This window comes from Somniosus microcephalus, chromosome 13, assembly GCF_052327205.1.
Source record: "Somniosus microcephalus isolate GS21.2 chromosome 13, FLI_Smic_1.0, whole genome shotgun sequence".
NCBI classification, from domain to species: domain Eukaryota; kingdom Metazoa; phylum Chordata; class Chondrichthyes; order Squaliformes; family Somniosidae; genus Somniosus; species Somniosus microcephalus.
Window position 1 is genome coordinate 27,093,350 of NC_140999.1, and position 20,439 is coordinate 27,113,788.

At 43.5% G+C, this 20,439-nt stretch overlaps 1 protein-coding gene across 2 annotated transcripts in view; it reads left to right on the forward strand.

The window, feature by feature from the left end:
- The first annotated feature begins 397 nt into the window (after positions 1–397).
- LOC147108162 (phospholipid-transporting ATPase IC-like) overlaps positions 398–20,439 on the forward strand; it is a 152,601-nt gene continuing 132,559 nt past the window's right edge. For both annotated transcript variants that reach the window (XM_086004682.1, XM_086004681.1), the window contains exons 1-2: positions 398–678; positions 14,073–14,192. The gene's annotated coding sequence lies outside the window, so the exon portion shown is untranslated. The remainder of the gene's footprint in view (positions 679–14,072; positions 14,193–20,439) is intronic.

A 20,439-nucleotide genomic window follows, 5' to 3' on the forward strand; every position in this document is an offset into this window, starting at 1 on the left:
CGCCTTATCATGTCTAAGCCCCTGACAGATTGAATTACTGGTGAAGTGCAGTGACAGTAGTTGATTCAAGTAGAGACAAGTTGCTTTTTCCGTGCGGTGCTTTCCCAATCCTGGAATGTCCCATCTGATGTAAGTTGAGACACCCACTGCCCACTCAGCCCACAACCAGAAAAAAAGTCGCACTTCAATTTGCATAACTTCGCCGCAACCGTTACTAGAAGGTCTTGTGCTTTCTAAAGGAAAAGAACTTGTCTTTATACAGCGACCTCAGGACGTCCTAAAGCGCTCCTAGCCAATGAATTAAAGATATATATCATATCTATATTTGCCTTTCCTTCCAGAAGAGATCAGATTGGAGTGCGTCATGTGATGCAATTTCCTTCTTGGCACAGAGAAACTCTTATTAAATATTCGCTGGATTAGGATTGTAATCGGCACTCCACACAGCTCGACTCGCTCTGGCTTCAGAGAGATGAAGTGTTATCTGACTTGCCAGTTAAATTCAACGTCATCGTGTCTATACTTTCCCTCCACTCGAGTTCGAGTGCACTTGGTTTTTTTTATATAAAAAGCTGCATTCAAGGCAAAATCGTCCGAGCCACGTGCTGAGCAACAGCGATTCGCACTGGGAGAACTACTGTGGAAAACGAATGCCCGCCAACAGAACCCTGCAGTCAGGTAAGTTTCTTGTTGTACAGGGAGAAACTGTAAATCGACAAGCGCCAGCTTTAAGCTTGTTTCAGACAGAGCTGTGTACATGTCAGAGGGCATCACTCGCCGGCTGCAGCTTACAGCTGGCTAACATTCCGCCCCTCAAAGGGTTAACCAGCGTCTTGTCGGTATCGGGTTATGTGGCAGAATACTGGAGGCATTCAGCCCCGATCGTTCCTTGTGATCATTATGGCTTAACCAGCCCGCATTCTGACAACACGCCCAGTTTATGCGGGGTTCGTCTTAGTATTGCGCAACCAGGAACAGATTTATATATAACACAGCTCCTTCTCCAAGTAACAGAAAGCACCCACACAGAAAATTGACCTGTACTTAGTAGAAACTGAGGCAGAACACTGAACAGCAAATCTATTCTATCTAGCGGTGCCTGACAGAGCAGTGAGTGTTCACATGTAATGGGATACAACAGTCCCCTGGAACTATAGAGCTTCGCAATAGAACACTTAGAAACAGCTATCACATTCAACAATCAGGTAAGCGGAGGAGAGCAATACAATCTGAAACAAATATCCTGATTTTTTTTTGGATAAAAGTCCATCTTTTCTGTTAAATTTCCCCACACTTAACAATATAGAAGTGGAACTCATTCGGTGATCAGATCCCATAAGCATAGAGTAGAACTTTTGAAATATCAAACGACAAGACATTACTATTTAGGCTATATAGGTTCAGACAGAAATGAAACCTTGCAATAACTAGGCTGGTGTGTATTACATTACACCTGATGTCTGTTGGGTTTACGGTCTGGCAAGGGTACAGTTTTTTAATTTTGTTTGGGTTTTCATGTTTTATTTCTGTTTCGAAATGTTCAACCTCACAACATCTTTAATACTGTATATTAGGTGACAGGAAACAAGGGCAATTCATCCCAGCCTTTGTGGTTTCCTCTGAAATGCAGAGCGCCATTGCCCAACCACGTGTGCAACACACAGTAGAGCTCAGAAGACGCTTCAGAGGAAGCTGGCATTCCTGTGTACAGCCAACATTACATGGCTGACATGACCGAGTTGAAGTTATTCAAAATGCCTCAGGAGCTGAGATTGGCTTGGAAAGGTTGGATATAATGGTCATCTTTATTATCTCACGGACTCTGTGGCTACTTATAAATGTGCTATAAGAACATAACATAACAAATAGGAGCAGGAGTAGGCCATTCGGCCCTTCGAGCCTGCTCTGCCATTCAATGAGATCATGGCTGATCTTCTGCCTCAACTCCATTCACCGGCCCTATCGCCATATCCCAATGCCCTTACTAGTCAGAAATCTATCGACTTCTGTTTTGAATACATCCAATGACTGAGCCTCCACAGCCCTCTGGGGTAGAGAATTCCAAACATTCACCGCCCTCTGTATGAAGAAATTTCTTCTCATCCCAGTCCTGAATGACCTACCCTTTATCTTGAGGCTGTGGCCCCTGGTTCTAGACTCCCCAGCCAAGGGAAATAGTCTCCCAGCATTCACCCTATCAAGTCATGTAATAACTTTGTATGCTTCAATGAGATCCCCTCTCATTTTTCTGAATTCAAGAGGATACAGGCCTAGTTTACCCAATCTCTTCTCATACGACAGTCCCGCCATCCCAGGAATCAATCTCGTGAACCTTCGTTGCACTCCCTCTATGGCAAGTATATCCTTCCTTAGGTAAGGAGACCAAAATTGTACACAGTACTCCAGGTGTGGTCTCACCAAGGCCCTATATAATTGGAGTAAGACTTCTTTACTTCTGTACTCAAATCCTCTTGTAATGAAGGCCAGCGTACCATTTGCCTTCCTAATGGCTTGCTGCACCTGCACATTCACTTTCAGTGACTCATGTACAAGGACACCCATGTCCCTTTGACCATCTGCATTCCCCAATCTTTCACCATTTAGGAAATACTCTGCCTTTCTGTTTTTTTCTACCAAAGTGGATAACTTCACATTTATCCACATTAGCCCAGAAATTCGGGTCTCCATGGGTGAGTACACACGGAGTACTCACCCGTAGGCCCAATGGAACTGCCGGTTTCGTGCATGCACTGCGCATGCACGGGAAACCGGCACTTCCATTCCCCTGAAAGAAGAGGTTGAGAGGTGGAACGCGTGCGCTGGAGAGGCGGCGCGTGCGCATCGAACTTACGTTTTTTTTCCAGGTTTTTCCGGGAGGTTAAGTCTCCAGCAGTTACACTTTAAAAAAGCAGGTGCAAGGCCTGCTTTTGACAAGGTAAGTGGTGAATTAATTAAAATTAAAAAAAAATTTCCACAGGTTTATTATTTTTAAATACTTTAAAGAAAGGTAAGTTTATTTTTAGCCCCGTTAGAAAATGTAATTAATTATTTCAAATATTTAAATTATTGTTTAAAATAGTTATTTCATGTAATTTATAGTTATTTTAAAAATGTGATGCTTTTTAAAAAATGTATTTGAAGATTTAGTGATGTTTTGGGGCTTATAGTATTTATAGGTTTGATAGCTCTTCCTGTCAAACTTATGAATGAAACATTCCCTGCTACCATTGGCACTCCATGGCCCACATGATCCCAGGGGACGCATCGAACTAACTGCGCCCCTGGGATATGCAAGCACTGCGCACCGGCAGTTGGAGGAGGCCCAGGATCGGAATCCCACGCGGGCCCACAGCTCAACAGCCGGCGCGCTAGGTAAGTGCAGGTTGGGGGCTTGCACCTGCGGGAAGCCCCCAACCCGAATTTCTGGGCCATTATATTCCATCTGCCATGTTGTCGCCCACTCACTGAGCCTGTCGAGATCCCCTTGAAGCCTCTTCACATCCTCTTCGCAACTGACACTGCCACCTAGCTTTATATCATCAGCAAATTTGGAAATGTTACATTTAGTCCCCTCATCCAAATCATTGATATAGATTGTGAATAGCTGGGGCCCAAGCACCAATCCTTGTGGTACCCCACTAGTCACAGCCTGCCATCCTGAAAAAGACCTGTTTGTCCCTACTCTTTGTTTTCTGTCTGTTAACCAATTCTCAATCCATGCTAGTATATTACCCCCAATTCCATGTGCCCTAATTTTGTTCATCAACCTCTTGTGTGGGACCTTATCGAAGGCCTTCTGAAAATCCAAATATACCATTCTGAAGTAAAAAGTCACACAACACCAGGTTATAGTCTAACAGCTTTATTTGAAATCACAAGCTTTCGGAGCGCTGCTCCTTCTTCAGGTGAAGTGGAGAAATGCATAAAGACACAGCTTATATAGTCAGAGAATCATACATAGATACATAGATACATAGAAGATAGGAGCAGGAGTAGGCCATTCGGCCCTTCGTGCCTGCTCCGCCATTTAATGAGATCATGGCTGATCCTTTAATTCAGTATCCCGTCCCCGCCTTCTCTCCGTAACCCTTAACCCCTTTTGCCCGTAGAAATATATCTAATTCCCTCTTAAATATATTTAATGAGCTGGCGTACACTGCCCTCTGTGGCAATGAGTTCCACAGGTTCACCACTCTCTGAGTGAAGAAATTCCCCCTCATCTCTGTCCTAAATGGTTTAGCCCTTATCCTTAAATTATGTCCTCTAGTTCTGTTCTCACCCGCCAAGGGAAACATTCCTTCTGCATCCAGTCTGTCTAGACCTGTCAGAATTTTATACACTTCTATGAGGTCCCCTCTCAATCTTCTAAACTCCAGTGTGTACATCCCTAAACTACATAGTCTCTCCTCATAGGTCATTCCCGCCATTCCTGGTATCAGCCTGGTGAATCGCCGCTGCACCCCCTCCATGGCAAGAACATCCTTCCTCAGATGAGGCGACCAAAACTGTACACAGTACTCGAGGTGTGGTCTCACCAGTGCCCTGTACAGCTGCAGCAAGGTATCCCTGTTCCTGTATTCTAACCCTTTTGCTATGAAGGCCAGCATACCGTTTGCCTTCTTGACCGCCTGTTGCACCTGCATGCTCGCCTTCAGTGACTGGTGTACAAGAACACCCAGGTCTCTCTGTACTTCCCCCTCTCCCAATCTATTGCCATTTAAATAATAATTTGCCCTCCCGTTCCTGCACCCAAGGTGGATAACTTCGCACTTGTCCACATTATAGTGCATCTGCCATTTATCCGCCCAATCGCCCAGTCTGTCCAAATCGCTCTGGAGCTTCCTGGTCTCTTCCTCTGAGCCCACCCCACCTCCTAGTTTAGTGTCGTCTGCAAATTTGGAAATGCTGCATCCGACTCCCTGATCCAGGTCATTAATGTAAATTGTGAACAGCTGGGGGCCCAGGACAGATCCCTGTGGTACCCCACTTGTTACTGCCTGCCATTCAGAAAATGAGCCGTTTATTCCAACTCTCTGTTTTCTATCTGACAGCCAGTTCCCTATCCACGCCAAAACTTTCCCCTTTATCCCATGAGCCTCAATTTTCCATGCTAATCTTTTATGTGGGACCTTATCGAAGGCCTTTTGGAAGTCCAGGTACACCACATCTACTGGCTCTCCCCCATCTATTCTACCAGTTACTCCCTCAAAAAATTCCAATAGATTAGTCAAGCACGATTTACCCTTTGTAAATCCATGTTGACTCTGTCCTATCCTGTCCCCATTTGCTAAGTGCTCCGCTATTTCATCCTTAATGATGGACTCCAGCATTTTGCCCACAACTGATGTAAGGCTTACAGGTCTGTAATTACCTGCTTTTTCCCTACCCCCCTTTTTGAATAGTGGGGTAACGTTAGCTACCCTCCAATCCATCGGCACTGTTCCCGAGTCTAATGAATTCTGAAAAATCATCCTTAGTGCATCCGCTATCTCTAGGGCCACCTCCTTCAGTACCCTAGGATGCATGTTATCAGGCCCTGGGGATTTGTCCACCTTCAATCCCTTTAGCTTCCTTAACACCATATCCTTAGAGATATTGATTTGCGTCAGTTCCTCCTTTGCCAATGTCCCTATTTTTCCCGATATCCCAGGGAGGTTTTTTGTGTCTTCCTTCGTAAAGACTGACCCAAAGTATGCATTTAGTTGATCTGCCATTTCCTTATTTCCCATTATATATTCCCCCGTATCTGACTGCAATGGACCAACTTTGGTTTTCACCAGTCTTTTCCTTTTGATATATTTATAAAAGCTTTTGGAGTTAGTTTTTATATTTTCCGCCAGCTTGTTTTCGTAAGCTATTTTGCCCCTCTTGATCATGCCCTTTGCCCTCCTTTGCTCTATCTTAAACTGTTCCCAATCTTCCGCTCTGGCGCTTTTTTTGGCTATTTTATACGCCCTATCTTTGGATTTTATGCTGTCTCTAATTTCCCCTGTTATCCACGGTTGAGTCACCTTTTTAGATTTCCTTTTATGCCAGATTGGTATAAACAAGCAATTTTGTCATTCTATCTTTAAATGTTTGCCATTGTTTATCTACCTCCAGTCCTCTCAGGAACGTTGTCCAATCAGACCTACTCAGTTCCCGTCTCATGGCATCATAATTCCCCTTGTTTAAATTCAGGACCTTAGTCTCTGAGTCAATTTCTTCGCTCTCCATTTCGAGTGAGAAATCGATCATGTTATGATCGCTCTGACCCAAGGGTCCCCGTACAACAAGATTACTGATTAGTCCCTTCTCATTGCACAGTACCCAGTCCAATATAGCCTGTTCCCGAGTTGGTTCCTCGACATATTGATCCAGATAACCATCCCTTAAACACTCAAGGAATTCCTCCTCCTCATTATTTTTACTGATTAGGCTAGTCCAATCTATATGTAAGTTAAAGTCACCTATGATGACAGCTGTGCTCTTATTGCACGCTTCTCTAATTTCCCTCGTGATGCCCTCCCTAACCTCTATTTTACTATTTGGAGGCCTATATACCACTCCTATTAATGTTTTTCGCCCCTCGCTATTTCTTAGCTCCACCCATATAGATTCTGTATTAACTGAGTTAATATCCTTCCTTTCAATTGCATTTATCCCCTCTTTTACTAGCAATGCTACCCCTCCTCCCTTTCTTTTTTGTCGATCCTTCCTAAATACTGAATACCCCTGTATGTTAAGCTCCCAGCCCTGCTCACCCTGCAACCATGTTTCCGTAATCCCAATTAGATCATAATTATTAACCTCTATTTCCACAGCTAATTCATCTACCTTGTTCCTGATGCTTCTCGCATTAAGGTATAAAACCCTCAGGCTTTTTTTATGCTCACATTTTTTATGAATTAGTTTGGCCCTTTGTTTTTTGTTCCTCACCCTTTTACCATTTATTTCTGTCTGCCTTTCACTTTCCTCTATTTCACTACATAGGTTTCTAGCCCCCTGCCATACTAGTTTAAATGCTCCCGAACTGCTTTATCAAAAATTACCCCGAGAACATCAGTTCCATCTCTGCACAGGTGTAGACCGTCCCTTTTGTATAGGTCACACCTACCACAAAACTGGTTCCAATGCCTCAAAAATTTAAAACCCTCCCTCTTACACCACTGCTCAAGCCACGTATTTAGCCTAACTATCCTGTTCTCTGTACTCTTACTAGCACGTGGCACTGGTAGTAATCCAGAGATTACTACCTTCGAGGTCCTACTTTTTAGCTTGGCTCCTAACTCCCTAAATTCTACTTGTAGGACCTCTTCCCTTTTTTTAGCTACGTCGTTGGTACCAACATGTATCACGACAACTGGCTGTTCCCCCTCCCCCTCCAGAATGTTCTGCACCCGCGCCGAGATGTCAGATGTTTACAGGTAACCTTTCCAACTGCCATTTATCACACCTCGGCAGAGAGATAATCACAGCAGTCAAAGGTGTGAATGGTGTCCAAACAGGTCAGTCAGGGAAACATTACATCAAAGAACAATGAGGTGGGGTCACAAGGGGTCAAATATTGCAGATGCTGGGGTCTGTATGAAAAACAAAAAAACAGACAAAAAACAATTTTTTTGGCTGGAAATCACAGCAGGTCCAGCCGCATCTGTGTAGAGAGAACAGGCCAATGTTGACTCGAGTCTGGATGACCCTGCATCAGGTGGGGTTACATGTAGCGTGACATGAACCCAAGGTCTCGGTTGAGGCCGTCCTCATGGGTGCGGAACTTGGCTATCAGTTTCTGCTCGACGATTTTGCGTTGTGTGTCTCGAAGGCCACCTTGGAGAATTTTTGATGTAATGTTTCCCTGACTGACCTGTTTGGACACCATTCACACCTTTGACTGCTGTGATTATCTCTCTGCCGAGGTGTGATAAATGGCAGTTGGAAAGGTTACCTGTAAACATCTGACATGATTCTCTGACTATATAAGCTGTGTCTTTATGCATTTCTCCACTTCACCTGAAGAAGGAGCAGCGCTCCGAAAGCTTGTGATTTCAAATAAAGCTGTTGGACTATAACCTGGTGTTGTGTGACATTTTACATTTGTCCACCCCAGTCCAACTCCGGCATCACCACACCATGGCCACCATTCTGAAGGGGGAGGATGAACAGCCAGAGGTCGTGGTCCATATCCGTACCAACAACATAAGTAGAAAGAGGGACGAGGTTCTGCAAGCAGAATATAGGGAGCTAGGAAATAAATTAAAAAGTAGGACCTCAAAGATAGTAATCTCAGGATTACTTCCAGTGCCACGCGCTAGCGAGAGCAAAAATAGGAGAATAGACCAGATGAATGCGTGGCTGGTGAAATGGTTTAGGAGGGAGGGAATTAAATTCCTGAGGCATTGGGACCAATCCTGGGGAAGGTGGGACCTGTACAAGCTGGACGGGTTACACCTTGGCAGAAACGGGACCAACATCCTCGCAGGGGGGTTTGTTAGTGCTGTTAGGAAGGATTTAAACTAGTTTGTCAGGGGGCTGGGAACCTAAGTGTGGGCCCAGAACAGAGAGAAACAAAGCTGGAAGGGCAAGTTAGAAAAGTAGTCAGCAAAACTAGTAAGGAACAGAAACAAAGGCCAACAGTAACGAGGGTCAAATTGCAGAAAAATATTAAACAGGCAAAGTGGCAAAGTTGAAGGCACTTTATCTAAATGCACGTAGCATTCGCAACAAGGTGGATGAATTAATGGCACTAATAGAAGTAAATGGGTATGATGTAATTGCCATTACAGAGACATGGTTGCAGGTTAACCAAAGCTGGGAACTGAATGTTCCAGGGTACTCAACATTTAGGAAGGACAGACAAAAAGGAAAAGGAGGTGGCGTAATGCTGTTAATAAGGGATGAGATCGGTACGGTAGAGATAAAAGATCTTGGCTTGGCAGATCGTCATGTAGAACTGGAATCAGTTTGGGTGGAGCTAAGAAACAGCAAAGGGCAGAAAACATTGGTGGGAGTTGTGTATAGGCCACCAAACAGTAATGGTAATGTAAGGCACAGTATCAATCAAGAGATTAGAAGTGCATGTAACAAGGGCAATACGGTAATCATGGGGGACTTTAATCTACATATTGACTGGGCAAATCAAATTACCACTAATGGTGTGGAGGACAAATTCTTGGAATGCCTGCTAGATGGTTTCCTGGATCAGTATGTGGAGGAACCAACCAGGGAACAGGCTATTCTGGATCTGGTACTGTGTAATGAGAAAGGGCTAATCAATAATCTTGTGGTAAAGGGGCCTTTAGGGAGAAGTGACCATAACATGATTGAATTTTACATTAAGTTTGAGAGTGATGTAGTCCAATCTGAAACTAAGGTCTTCAATCTAAACAGAAGAAACTACAAGGGTATGAGGGACAAGTTGGCCATGGTAGATTGGGAGACTACACTAAAAGGTATGAAGGTAGACATACAGTGGCTAACATTCAAGGAAATAATGCATAATTTGCAACAAACATATATTCCTCTAGGGCATTAAAAACCCAAAAGGAAAAGTGATCCAACCATGGCTAACAAAAGAAATTAAAGCTAGTATTAAGTCAAAGGAGGAAGCTTATAAAGTTGCCAGAAAATGTGATCAGCCTGAGGATTGGGATCATTTTAGAAATCAGCAAAGGGGGACCAAGAAATTGATAAAGAAAGGGAAAATGGAATATGAGCACAAACTAGCGAAAAATATAAAAACGGATTGTAAAAGCTTCTATAGGTATGTGAAAAGGAAAAGACTGGCAAAGGTAAATGTAGGTCCTTTACAGTCAGAGATGGGAGAATTTATAATGGGGAATGAGGAAATGATAGAGAAATTAAATAAATACTTTGTTTCTGTCTTCACGGAGGAAGACACAAAAAACCTCCCAGAAATACGAGAAAACCAAGGGTGTGACGAGAATGAGGAACTTAAAGAAATTATTATTAGTAACAAAACAGTACTAGCAAAATTAATGGGACTAAAAGTCAATAAATCCCAAGGACTGGATGATCTACATCCTAGGGCTTTGAAAGAGGTGGCCATTGGAATAGTGGACGCATTGGTTGTCATCTTCCAAAATTCTATCGATTCTGGAACGGTTCCTGCAGATTGGAGGATAGCAAATGTAACCCCGCTATTTAAGAAAGGAGGGAGAGAGAAAATGGGAAACTACAGATCTGTTAGCCTCATATCAGTAGTTGGGAAAATGCTGGAATCTATTATAAAGGATGCATTAACTGGGCACTTAGAAACTAATAGTAAGATTGGGCAGAGTCAACATGGATTTATGAAAGGGAAATCCTGTTTGATAAAACTTTTGGAGTTCTTAGAGGATGTAACTAGTGGAGTAGACAAAGGGGAACCGGTAGATGTGGTGTATCTGAATTTTCACAAGGCCTTCGATAAGGTCCCACACAAGAGGTTGGTGAACACAATTAGGGTACATGGAATTGGAAGTAATATAGTAGCATGGATTGAGAATTGATTAACAGACAGAAAACAAAGAGTAGGGATAAACGGGTCTTTTTCAGGATGGCAGGCTGTGACTAGTGGGGTACCACAAGGATCGGTGCTTGGGCCCCAGCTATTCACAATCTATATCAATGATTTGGATGAGGGGACTAAATGTAATATTTTCAAATTTGCTGATGATACAAAGCTAGGTGGCAGTGTCAGTTGCGAAGAGGATGTGAAGAGGCTTCAAGGGGATCTCAACAGGCTCAGTGAGTGGGCGAGAACATGGCAGATGGAACATAATGTGGATAAATGTGAAGTTATCCACTTTGGTAGAAAAAACAGAAAGGCAGAGTATTTCCTAAATGGTGAAAGATTGGGGAATGCAGATGGTCAAAGGGACATGGGTGTCCTTGTACATGAGTCACTGAAAGTGAATGTGCAGGTGCAGCAAGCCATTAGGAAGGCAAATGGTATGCTGGCCTTCATTACAAGAGGATTTGAGTACAGAAGTGAAGAAGTCTTATTCCAATTATATAGGGCCTTGGTGAGACCACACCTGGAGTACTGTGTACAATTTTGGTCTCCTTACCTAAGGAAGGATATACTTGCCATAGAGGGAGTGCAATGAAGGTTCACAAGATTGATTCCTGGGATGGCGGGACTGTCGTATGAGAAGAGATTGAGTAAACTAGGCCTGTATTCTCTTGAATTCAGAAGAATGAGAGGGGATCTCATTGAAGCATACAAAATTATTACAGGGCTTGATAAAATGGATGCTGGGAGAATGTTTCCCTTGGCGGTGGAGTCTAGAACCAGGGGCCACAGCCTCAAGATAAAGGGTAGGCCAGTCAGGACTGAGATGAGAAGAAATTTCTTCACACAGAGGGTGGTGAACCTTTGGAATTCTCTACCCCAGAGGGCTGTGGAGGTTCAGTCATTGGATATATTCAAAACAGAAGTCGATAGGTTTCTGACTAGTAAGGGCATCAAGGGATATGGCAATAGGGCCGGTGAATGGAGTTGAGGCAGAGGATCAGCCATGATCTCATTGAATGGTGGAGCTGGCTCGAAGGGTCGAATGGCCTACTCCTGCTCCTGTTTCTTATGTTCTTATGTTCTTATGTACTACATCTACCGGTTCCCCTTTGTCTACTCCACTAGTTACACCCTCAAAGAACTCCCGTAGGTTTGTTAAACAGGATTTCCCTTTCATAAATCCATGTTGACTCTGCCCAATCTTACTATTAGTTTCTAAGTGCCCAGTTATTGCATCCTTTATAATAGATTCCAGTATTTTCCCAACTACTGATGTGAGGCTAACAGGTCTGTAGTTCCCTGTTTTCTCTCTCCCTCCTTTCTTAAATAGTGGGGTTACATTTGCTATCCTCCAATCTGCGGGAACCATTCCAGAATGTATAGAATTTTGGAAGATGACAACCAATGCGTACACTATCCCAATGGCCACCTCTTTCAAAACCCTAGGATGTAGGTCATCCGGTCCTTGGGATTTATCGACTTTTAGTCCCATTAATTTTGCTAGTACTGTTTTTTTACTAATAATAATTTCTTTAAATTCCTCATTCTCGCCACACTCTTGGTTTTCTCGTATTTCTGGGAGGTTTTTTGTGTCTTCCTCCATGAAGACAGAAACAAAGTATTTATTTAATTTCTCTATCATTTCCTCATTCCCCATTATAAATTCTCCCGTCTCTAACAGTAAAGGACCTACATTTACCTTCACCAGTCTTTTCTTTTTCACATACCTATAGAAGCTTTTACAATCCATTTTTATATTTTTCGCTAGTTTGTGCTCATATTCCATTTTCCCTTTCTTTATCAATTTTTTGGTCCCCCCTTGCTGATTTCTAAAATGATCCCAATTCTCAGGCTGACCGCTTTTTCTGGCAACTTTATAAGCTTCCTCCTTTGACTTAATACTAGCTTTAATTTCTTTTGTTTGCCATTGTTGGATCACTTTTCCTTTTGGGTTTTTATAGAAACATAGAAACATAGAAGATAGGAACAGGAGTAGGCCATTCGGCCCTTCGAGCCTGCTCCGCCATTCAATGAGATCATGGCTGATCATCCAAATTCAGTACCCTGTCCCTGCCTTCTCCCCATATCCCTTGATCCCTTTAGCCTTAAGAAATATATCCAACTCTTTCTTGAATATGTTTAATGAACTGGCCTCCACCGCCCTCTGTGGCAGAGAATTCCACAGGTTCACCACTCTCTGGGTGAAGAAATTCCTCCTCATTTCAGTCCTAAATGGCTTACCCCTTATCCTTAGACTATGACCCCTGGTTCTGGACTCCCCGGCCATCAGAAACATCCTTCCTGCATCTAGTCTGTCCAGGCCTGACAGAATTTTATAGGTTTCGATGAGATCCCCTCTCAATCTTCTAAACTCCAGTGAGTATAAGCCCAATCGACACAATCTCTCCTCATACGTCATTCCTGCCATCCCAGGTATCAGCCTGGTGAATCTTCGCTGCACTCCTTCCATGGCAAGAACGTCCTTCCTCAGGTAAGGCGACCAAAACTGCACACAATACTCAAGGTGCGGTCTCACCAAGGCCCTGTACAACTGTAGCAAGAGCCCTAGAGGAATATATGTTGCAAATTATGCATTATTTCCTTGAATGTTAGCCATTGTATGTCCACCTTCATACCTTTTAGTGTAGTCTCCCAATCTACCATGGCCAACTTGTCCCTCATACCCTTGTAGTTTCCTCTGTTTAGATTGAAGACCTTAGTTTCAGATTGGACTACATCACTCTCAAACTTAATGTAAAATTCAATAATATCATGGTCACTTGTCCCTAAAGGCACTTTTACCACAAGATTATTGATTAGCCCTTTCTCATTACACAGTGCCAGATCCAGGATAGCCTGTTCCCTGGTTGGTTCCTCCACATACTGATCCAGGAAACCATCTCGCATACATTCCAAGAAGTTGTCCTCCACACCATTAGTGGTAATAAAGTATTTATTTAATTTCTCTGCCATTTCCTCATTCCCCATTATAAATTCTCCTGTCTCTGACTGTAAAGGACCTACATTTACCTTCGCCAGTCTTTTCCTTTTCACATACCTAGCTTTTACAATCTGTTTTTATATTCCATTTTCCCTTTCTTTATCAATTTCTTGGTCCCCCTTTGCTGATTTCTAAAAAGATCTCAGGCTGACCGCTTTTTCTGGCAACTTTATAAGCTTCCTCCTTTGACTTAATACTAGCTTTAATTGTTACTTCACTTAAATCTATTTCAAACTGTGTCCTTTTATCTTTCAATACCAGCACTGACAACATTTACATTTCATTCTGAATATGGTACTGAATTTGAACACTTCTTTTCATGGTTTAATGATAGGCAGATTGAAACTTTCCAACGATAAATCTTTTGAGATTACTAGTGCAAATGATCAAAGTGATGTTAAGATGCATGCAGTGAACATAACCCATGACCTTTTCACCTCTGGGATGATGTTCAAGGTGTGCCACCTTTGTGTTTTTGGAATAGCTTTTATTGATGATTTATTCTTGTTTATTTTTATTCTTGTTCCTTTTATCTTTTTGTTTTTAATGAGCACTCCATATTTTTTCCAAAAACAGAATGATCACGTGGCACTGTTCTTAATAGGTTTAAGGCCAAGGATTACTAGTATTTAAAGTGACTGACTGACCGTGGCTATAAAGAAAGACAAAGATAAAGAGAAGGGCAGAGATTCACAGGTAAGGAGAGGAAGGGGGAGGTAAAGGTAGTTTTAATCTATGTTTTCTCTCTTTGTTCCTTCTTTCTTCTCAACTTGTTTTTCTTTTACCATTTCTGAACTTGTTGATTATTTTTGGTTTTGATAGAATAGCTAAGGAGAAACTGTTTTCACCAGCAGGAGGGTCGATACCGAGAGAACACAGATTAAAAAGAATTGGCAAAAGAACCAGGGGGGAGATGAGGAGAATTATTTTTATGCAGCAAGTTGTTATGATCTGGAATGCACTGCTTGAAAGGGTGGTGGAAGCAGATTTGATCTTAACTTTCAAAAGGGAATTGGGTGAAAAGGAAAAAAATTGCATGGCTATGGGGAAAAAGCAGGGGAGTGGGACTAATTGGATAGCTCTTTCAAAGAGTCGGCAAAGGCACGATGGGCCGAATGGCCTCTGTACTGTAAGATCGTGGTTAGATGGGTGCTAATTTTATGATCTTCTATGATTATTGTTGGTATTGCAGTGATAACACGAACGCTCATCTGAATGGTGAAGGGTGGTCGTTAATGATAATTAAAATATACACTGCTGAGAAAAGCAATGGCAAAGACTCTTCCATTATTACTGTACTTTTGAAGTGTAGTCACTGTTGTAATGTAGGAAACGCGGCTGCCAGTTTGCGCACAGCAAGCTTCCACGAACAACAATGTGGTAATGACCAGATAATCTGTTTTAGTGAAATATTGGCCAGGACACCGGGGATAACTCCCCTGCTTTTCTTCGAAACAGTGCCGTAGGATCTTCTATGTCCACCCGAGAGAGCAGACGGGGCCTCGGTTTAACGTCTCATCCGAAAGACGGAGGGATATAAAAGAGATCTGTGCCCTGAACTCCCTTACAGAGTGCAAATTATTCATACGAAAGAAGGGCGGTGCTTTCGATATACTTGCATAACGTTACCAGAAGCGAATTGCAGAGAGCATTTTTCAGTCACGCAGAAAAGCTGCAGCAGCCGTTCTTGGATATGTTATAGTCCATTGGCTATTAAAAAAACTGAAGCAGAGACCATTGAGGCAACAGCAGAACAAAAAGAGTTTCCAGCAATTCTGTTTTTCTCATAGATCATTGACTTTATCCATGCAGCAACTTGTGCACCGAGCAACAATTACATGGCTTACCGCAGTAGGAAAGTCTATTATTTCTACAATATGCAAATGATATAAAAACCGTACCAGAGAATTTTGCAAAGCAGTGGCAGGCATCCATAATACTTTTATTCGGTAGCAATCACGCCTCCTTTACATCTTTGAAAGAGAGGGAAGATGGAGTAGTGGCTCCTCATAGATATGGCTTATTTGTTGCGACCATACCTGGTGACATTTCTGCAAAATCTCTATAGACAATCAAGAGATGAGATAGGTTGAGGCACATTAGTGACTAAGGGTCCTGATTGTGTAGACATTTGAGTTGATGAAGTGATGGTCCAGATTCTTAACTGCTGGGAAGGGGGTTAGAGCATGAAACTGAGAAAAATGGTAGCCGTTTATTGCATTTTGCACAATATTGCTACAAACAAAGGCTTCAGCATTGACATGAATGGAGAGCAGCACAAAGCCATGGAAGAGCATCCTGGCCAATATTTATCCTTCAACGAACATCTAAAAACAGATAATCTGGTCATTATCTCATTGCTGTTTGCGGGAGCTTGCTGTGCGCAAATTGGCTGCCGTATTTCCTACATTACAACAGTGACTACATTTCAAAAAGTAATTAATTGACTGTAAAGCGCTTTATGACATCCGGTGATCATGAAAAGCATCATATAAATGCAAGTCTTTTTTTTCCTTCCTTCCCCTTTCTTCCCCTTCCTTCCTTCCCCTTCCCCTCCCCTTCCTCCCTCCCCTTCCCCTCCCCTACCCCCACCCCTTTCCACTCCCCTCCCCTTCCGCTTCCCCTCCCTCTCCCCCTGCCAGATTGGGCATTTTTTGGCCATTAGAACTATTCCATTCAGAATTAATGCAATCTGATACTGCAAAATGGCTGCTAGCTGTCATTTTGTTTTGCAGCCAATAAAATTAAAAGACACGGTAGAAGAGTTTTCTGCTGTTAAGGTCAAAATATTGGCAAAGATGTTAACTAAAACAATGCAATGAGTAAGTCAACCCAATATAAGGACAAAAAGCTCAGGTGGAGTAAAACATACTGTGATAAATCCATGTAGTGGAACAAGAACTCGAAGAGGCGATATCTTGGAACTAGTACGAGTATTTTATTAAACAAACAGAGTAACAAACATCATGCCTGCATCCTGGCATTCCACCTTTGCTGGCCTTGACAGGAAGCAAACCTCTGACCTTAACAGGAAGCAAACCTCTGACCTTAGCAGCAGCATTGGCTACAGCATCACCTGGTGGATAACCTTAATCATAACATCCCAGATTACTATATCCCTCCCCCCTTAAGATTTCAGTATGAATTTCTTAACAGCCAGCCATTCCTGAGGGCCACATAAGGAGTCTCCATTCATCATGTTCCATACTTGACGAATCTAACAGTTCAGTATCAATCTCTCTGGTGGCTTGCGAGTCCTTTGTGAACGTCTAACAGTAAAGTCCCTGCTTGTTTGTGGTGAAGCCACCAGCTGCTCCTGAGCAGTGCTCAGCATATCTGACTCTGCAACGATGGTTTCCTCTTGACAAATAGGTTCCTGTGGAATTGTCTCTGTCCCTGGAGGTGGCACCACAGATGCACTTGGATGACTGGGGGCAACCCTGTCTTCAGTCATTGCATCTGGAACCTTCATTTCAATTTCCCCTTGTCTGGGAAGTATCTGATCTACATGTCTGTGTACTACCCTACCATCTCCCAACATGACCTTGTATGATACTGGACCTGTCATTGAGTCTATGAAGCCAGGAATCCACTTTGGTCCACAACTGAAATTCCTGGTAAGGACCGCATCTCCTTCTCCAAAACTCCGGCTCTTTGTTCTTTTGTCATGGTTCACTTTTTGTTTGTTTTGTCTGTTTCCCATTTTCCTTTTTAGGTCTGGGTGGACAAGGTCAAGAGTGGAGCGTAGTCTATGACCTAATAACATCTCAGCAGGAGAGAGTCCTGTGGTGGATTGAGGTGTTATTCTGTAGCTGAACAGAACCCGTGACACATTGGCTACTAAACTCCCTTCTGCACTTTTTTTCATCATCTCCTTAAATGTTTGTACGGTTCTCTCCGCAAGTCCATTCGAGGACAGATGATATGGAGCTGAGGTCACCTGCACTATGCCATTTTTTCTCAAGAACTCTTTTGTCTCTGTACTCACAAAATAAGTGGCATTGTCACTCACCATGATCTCCGGTAGCCCTTGATTACTGAAGCTACGACGCAGGCAGTCTATAGTAGTAGTGGCGGAAGCAGAATTTACAGGATAAACATCCATCCATTTGGAATGTGCATCAATGATTATGAGGAACATCTTCCCCATGAATGGACCCGCATAATCTAAGTGCAATCTTCTCCATGGTTTATCCGGCCACTCCCAGGGGTGGAGAGGAGCCACTGCTGGTGCCTTCCGGTGTTCCTGACAAGTGCTGCATGTCTTGACTAGATTTTCCATCTCCTCATCTAGCTTTGGCCACCACAAGTAACTCCTAGCCAAGGCTTTCATACGTGAGACCCCAGGATGACACTGATGTAGTTGCTGTAGGATAGACTGTCATGCTGGCTGTGGAATAATCACTCGTGCTCCCCACAACACGCAACCATCCTGCACACTCAGCTCTGTTTTCCTGACACTGTAGGGTGAGAAGTCAGCCCCTTCCGGATGCTGTGGCCATCCCCTCACCACATATTCTCGAACTCTAGACAGTACTGGATCTTTACCTGTCCATGTTCTTACTTGCTCTGCAGTCACAAGTGCCGTGTCAGTGTCCTCCAACATCAAAACTCTGTCCTCTGGAGCTGCACGGATAGGTGTGCCTGGCAGTGGAAGACGGCTCAAGGCATCTGCGTTCCCATGGTACTTGCCCGCCTTGTAGACGATGACATACTCATATGCCCTCAACGTCACTGCCCACCTCTGGATCCGGGGTGACACCATCTGTGGAACTGCTTTCATTTCATTGAAAAGAGAGAGAAGAGGTTTATGATCGGTGCATATGGTGAACTTCCTGCCATATATGTACTTGTGGAACCTCTTTAACCCAAACATTACTGCTAACCCCTCTTTGTCTAACTGGGAATAGTTTTTTTCCGCTGGTGTTAGAGTTCGGGACATAAACCCTATTGGTCTTTCAGTTCCATCTTTCATGCAGTGTGAAAGAACTGCCCCCATCCCGTAAGGTGAAACGCCACAAGAGAGAATGATGTCTTTCCCTGCATTGTAGTGAACCAGCACATCCGACGACAGCATCAGTTTCTTGGACTGTTCAAATGAAACCCCCTGCTCCTCTCCCCACTGCCACTGTGTCTCCTTGCGCAGTAGTTTGTGAAGAGGTGCTAACACAGTTGACAAGTTTGGTAAAAACCTGTTATAATAGTTCAGCAGTCCGAGGTAAGCTTTTAACTCAGCCACATTTGTAGGAGCAGGGGCGTCCTGCAGTGCTTGTACCTTCTCCTTGAGTGGATGGAGCCCGGTGGCGTCCACTCTGTGTCCCAGGAACACTGCCTCATTCCCCAGGAAAGTGCACTTACTCCTCTTGAGCCGGAACCCTGCCCTCTCCAATCTCTGTAGTACCTCTCTCAGAGTGCTCAGATGCTCCTGGTCGGTTCTTCCCATCACCAGAATGTCATCCAGATAGATGGAAACATGTGGAATCCCTTGCAGTACACCTTCGATTGTCCTCTGGAAGTTAGCTGGACTAGATGAGACACCAAACGGTAAGCGGTTATATGTAAACAAGCCCTTGTGTGTATTTATGGTGACATACTTCTTTGATTCGTCATCCAGTGTAATCTGCAAGTAGGCATGACTCATATCCAACTTTGTGAATTTCTTTCCTCCAGCCAGGTTTGCAAAGAGATCCTCTGTTTTGGGAATCGGATACTGCTCTAGTTTGGACTCCCGATTGACTGTCAATTTATAATCTCCACAGAGTCTTACCAAATTGTCCGGTTTCAAAACAGGTACTATGGGAGCTGCCCATTCCGAACATTTCACTGGCTCCAGTATGTTCTCTCTCAATAGACGGTCAAGCTCAGCCTCTACCTTTGGCTTCATGGCATAAGGCACAGGTCGTTGTTTAAAAAACCTTGGCGGTGCCTCCTTGTCTACATAAATCTTAGCTGGGGGGCCATTAAATGTGCCAAGTTCCTCCTTGAACACATTCTCATGTTCACTCAACACTTCTTGCAAAGTCAACTGTTTGCCCGCATCTATTTGATATACTGCTCCCCAGTCTAATTTAAGTTCTTTTATCCAGCCCCGACCTGACAGGTTTTGTCCGGTACCCGATACTATAACTACAGGTAGCTGTTCCACTGTGTCCCTGTGTTGCACAGTTACCTTAGCTGTACCTAATGTCACTACTCGTTCACCTGTATATGTTTTAAGATGCAGGGAGCAAGGCTTTAACTCTGGAACTTTTGCACGGTTCCACAATTTTGAGTACTCTGCCTTGTTCATTATGGTCACGCTGCACCCTGTATCCACTTCAAAGTTCACCTTAGAGTCATTCACTGTCAGTTGCAATGTGATAGGAGCCACTTTTGGAATGTTCTCTAACATGCTATACATTATGAACATGTCCTCTTCTTCCTCAGCTTCCCCGCTGATGTGGTGTGCTCCATGTTTTTTCACTTCTCTCCCTTGGTTTTGCTGTCCTCCCCCTTTTGGTTTGGATTCCTCCACAGGTGATTTCGCTCTGCAAGCTCATTTTATGTGTCCTTGTTTCCCACACTTGTAGCACTTTTCCTCCAGAAACCGGCATTCGCTCGCCAGGTGATCGCCCTTGCATCTATAACATGCCTTCACATGCTCACGTTGTGGTTTCTGACGCATGTTCAACTTGTGCACAACAACCTGACCTGCAACTTGCATAGCATTAGCCCTGTCTGAACCCTGTATTTCTTTTACATCTCGGTTCGCTGTCTCTATGGCTTGAGCAAGTTCCAATGCTTTTTCATAAGTAAGCCCAGTCTCGGATAATAATCTACGCTGCATTCGGTCATCCATAATTCCGCAAACTAGCCTATCTTGCAGCATTTCCTTCAGGTTGTTCCCATAATTGCAATCTTGTGCTAATTTACGCAACACCGCTACATCGTCCATTATGCTCTC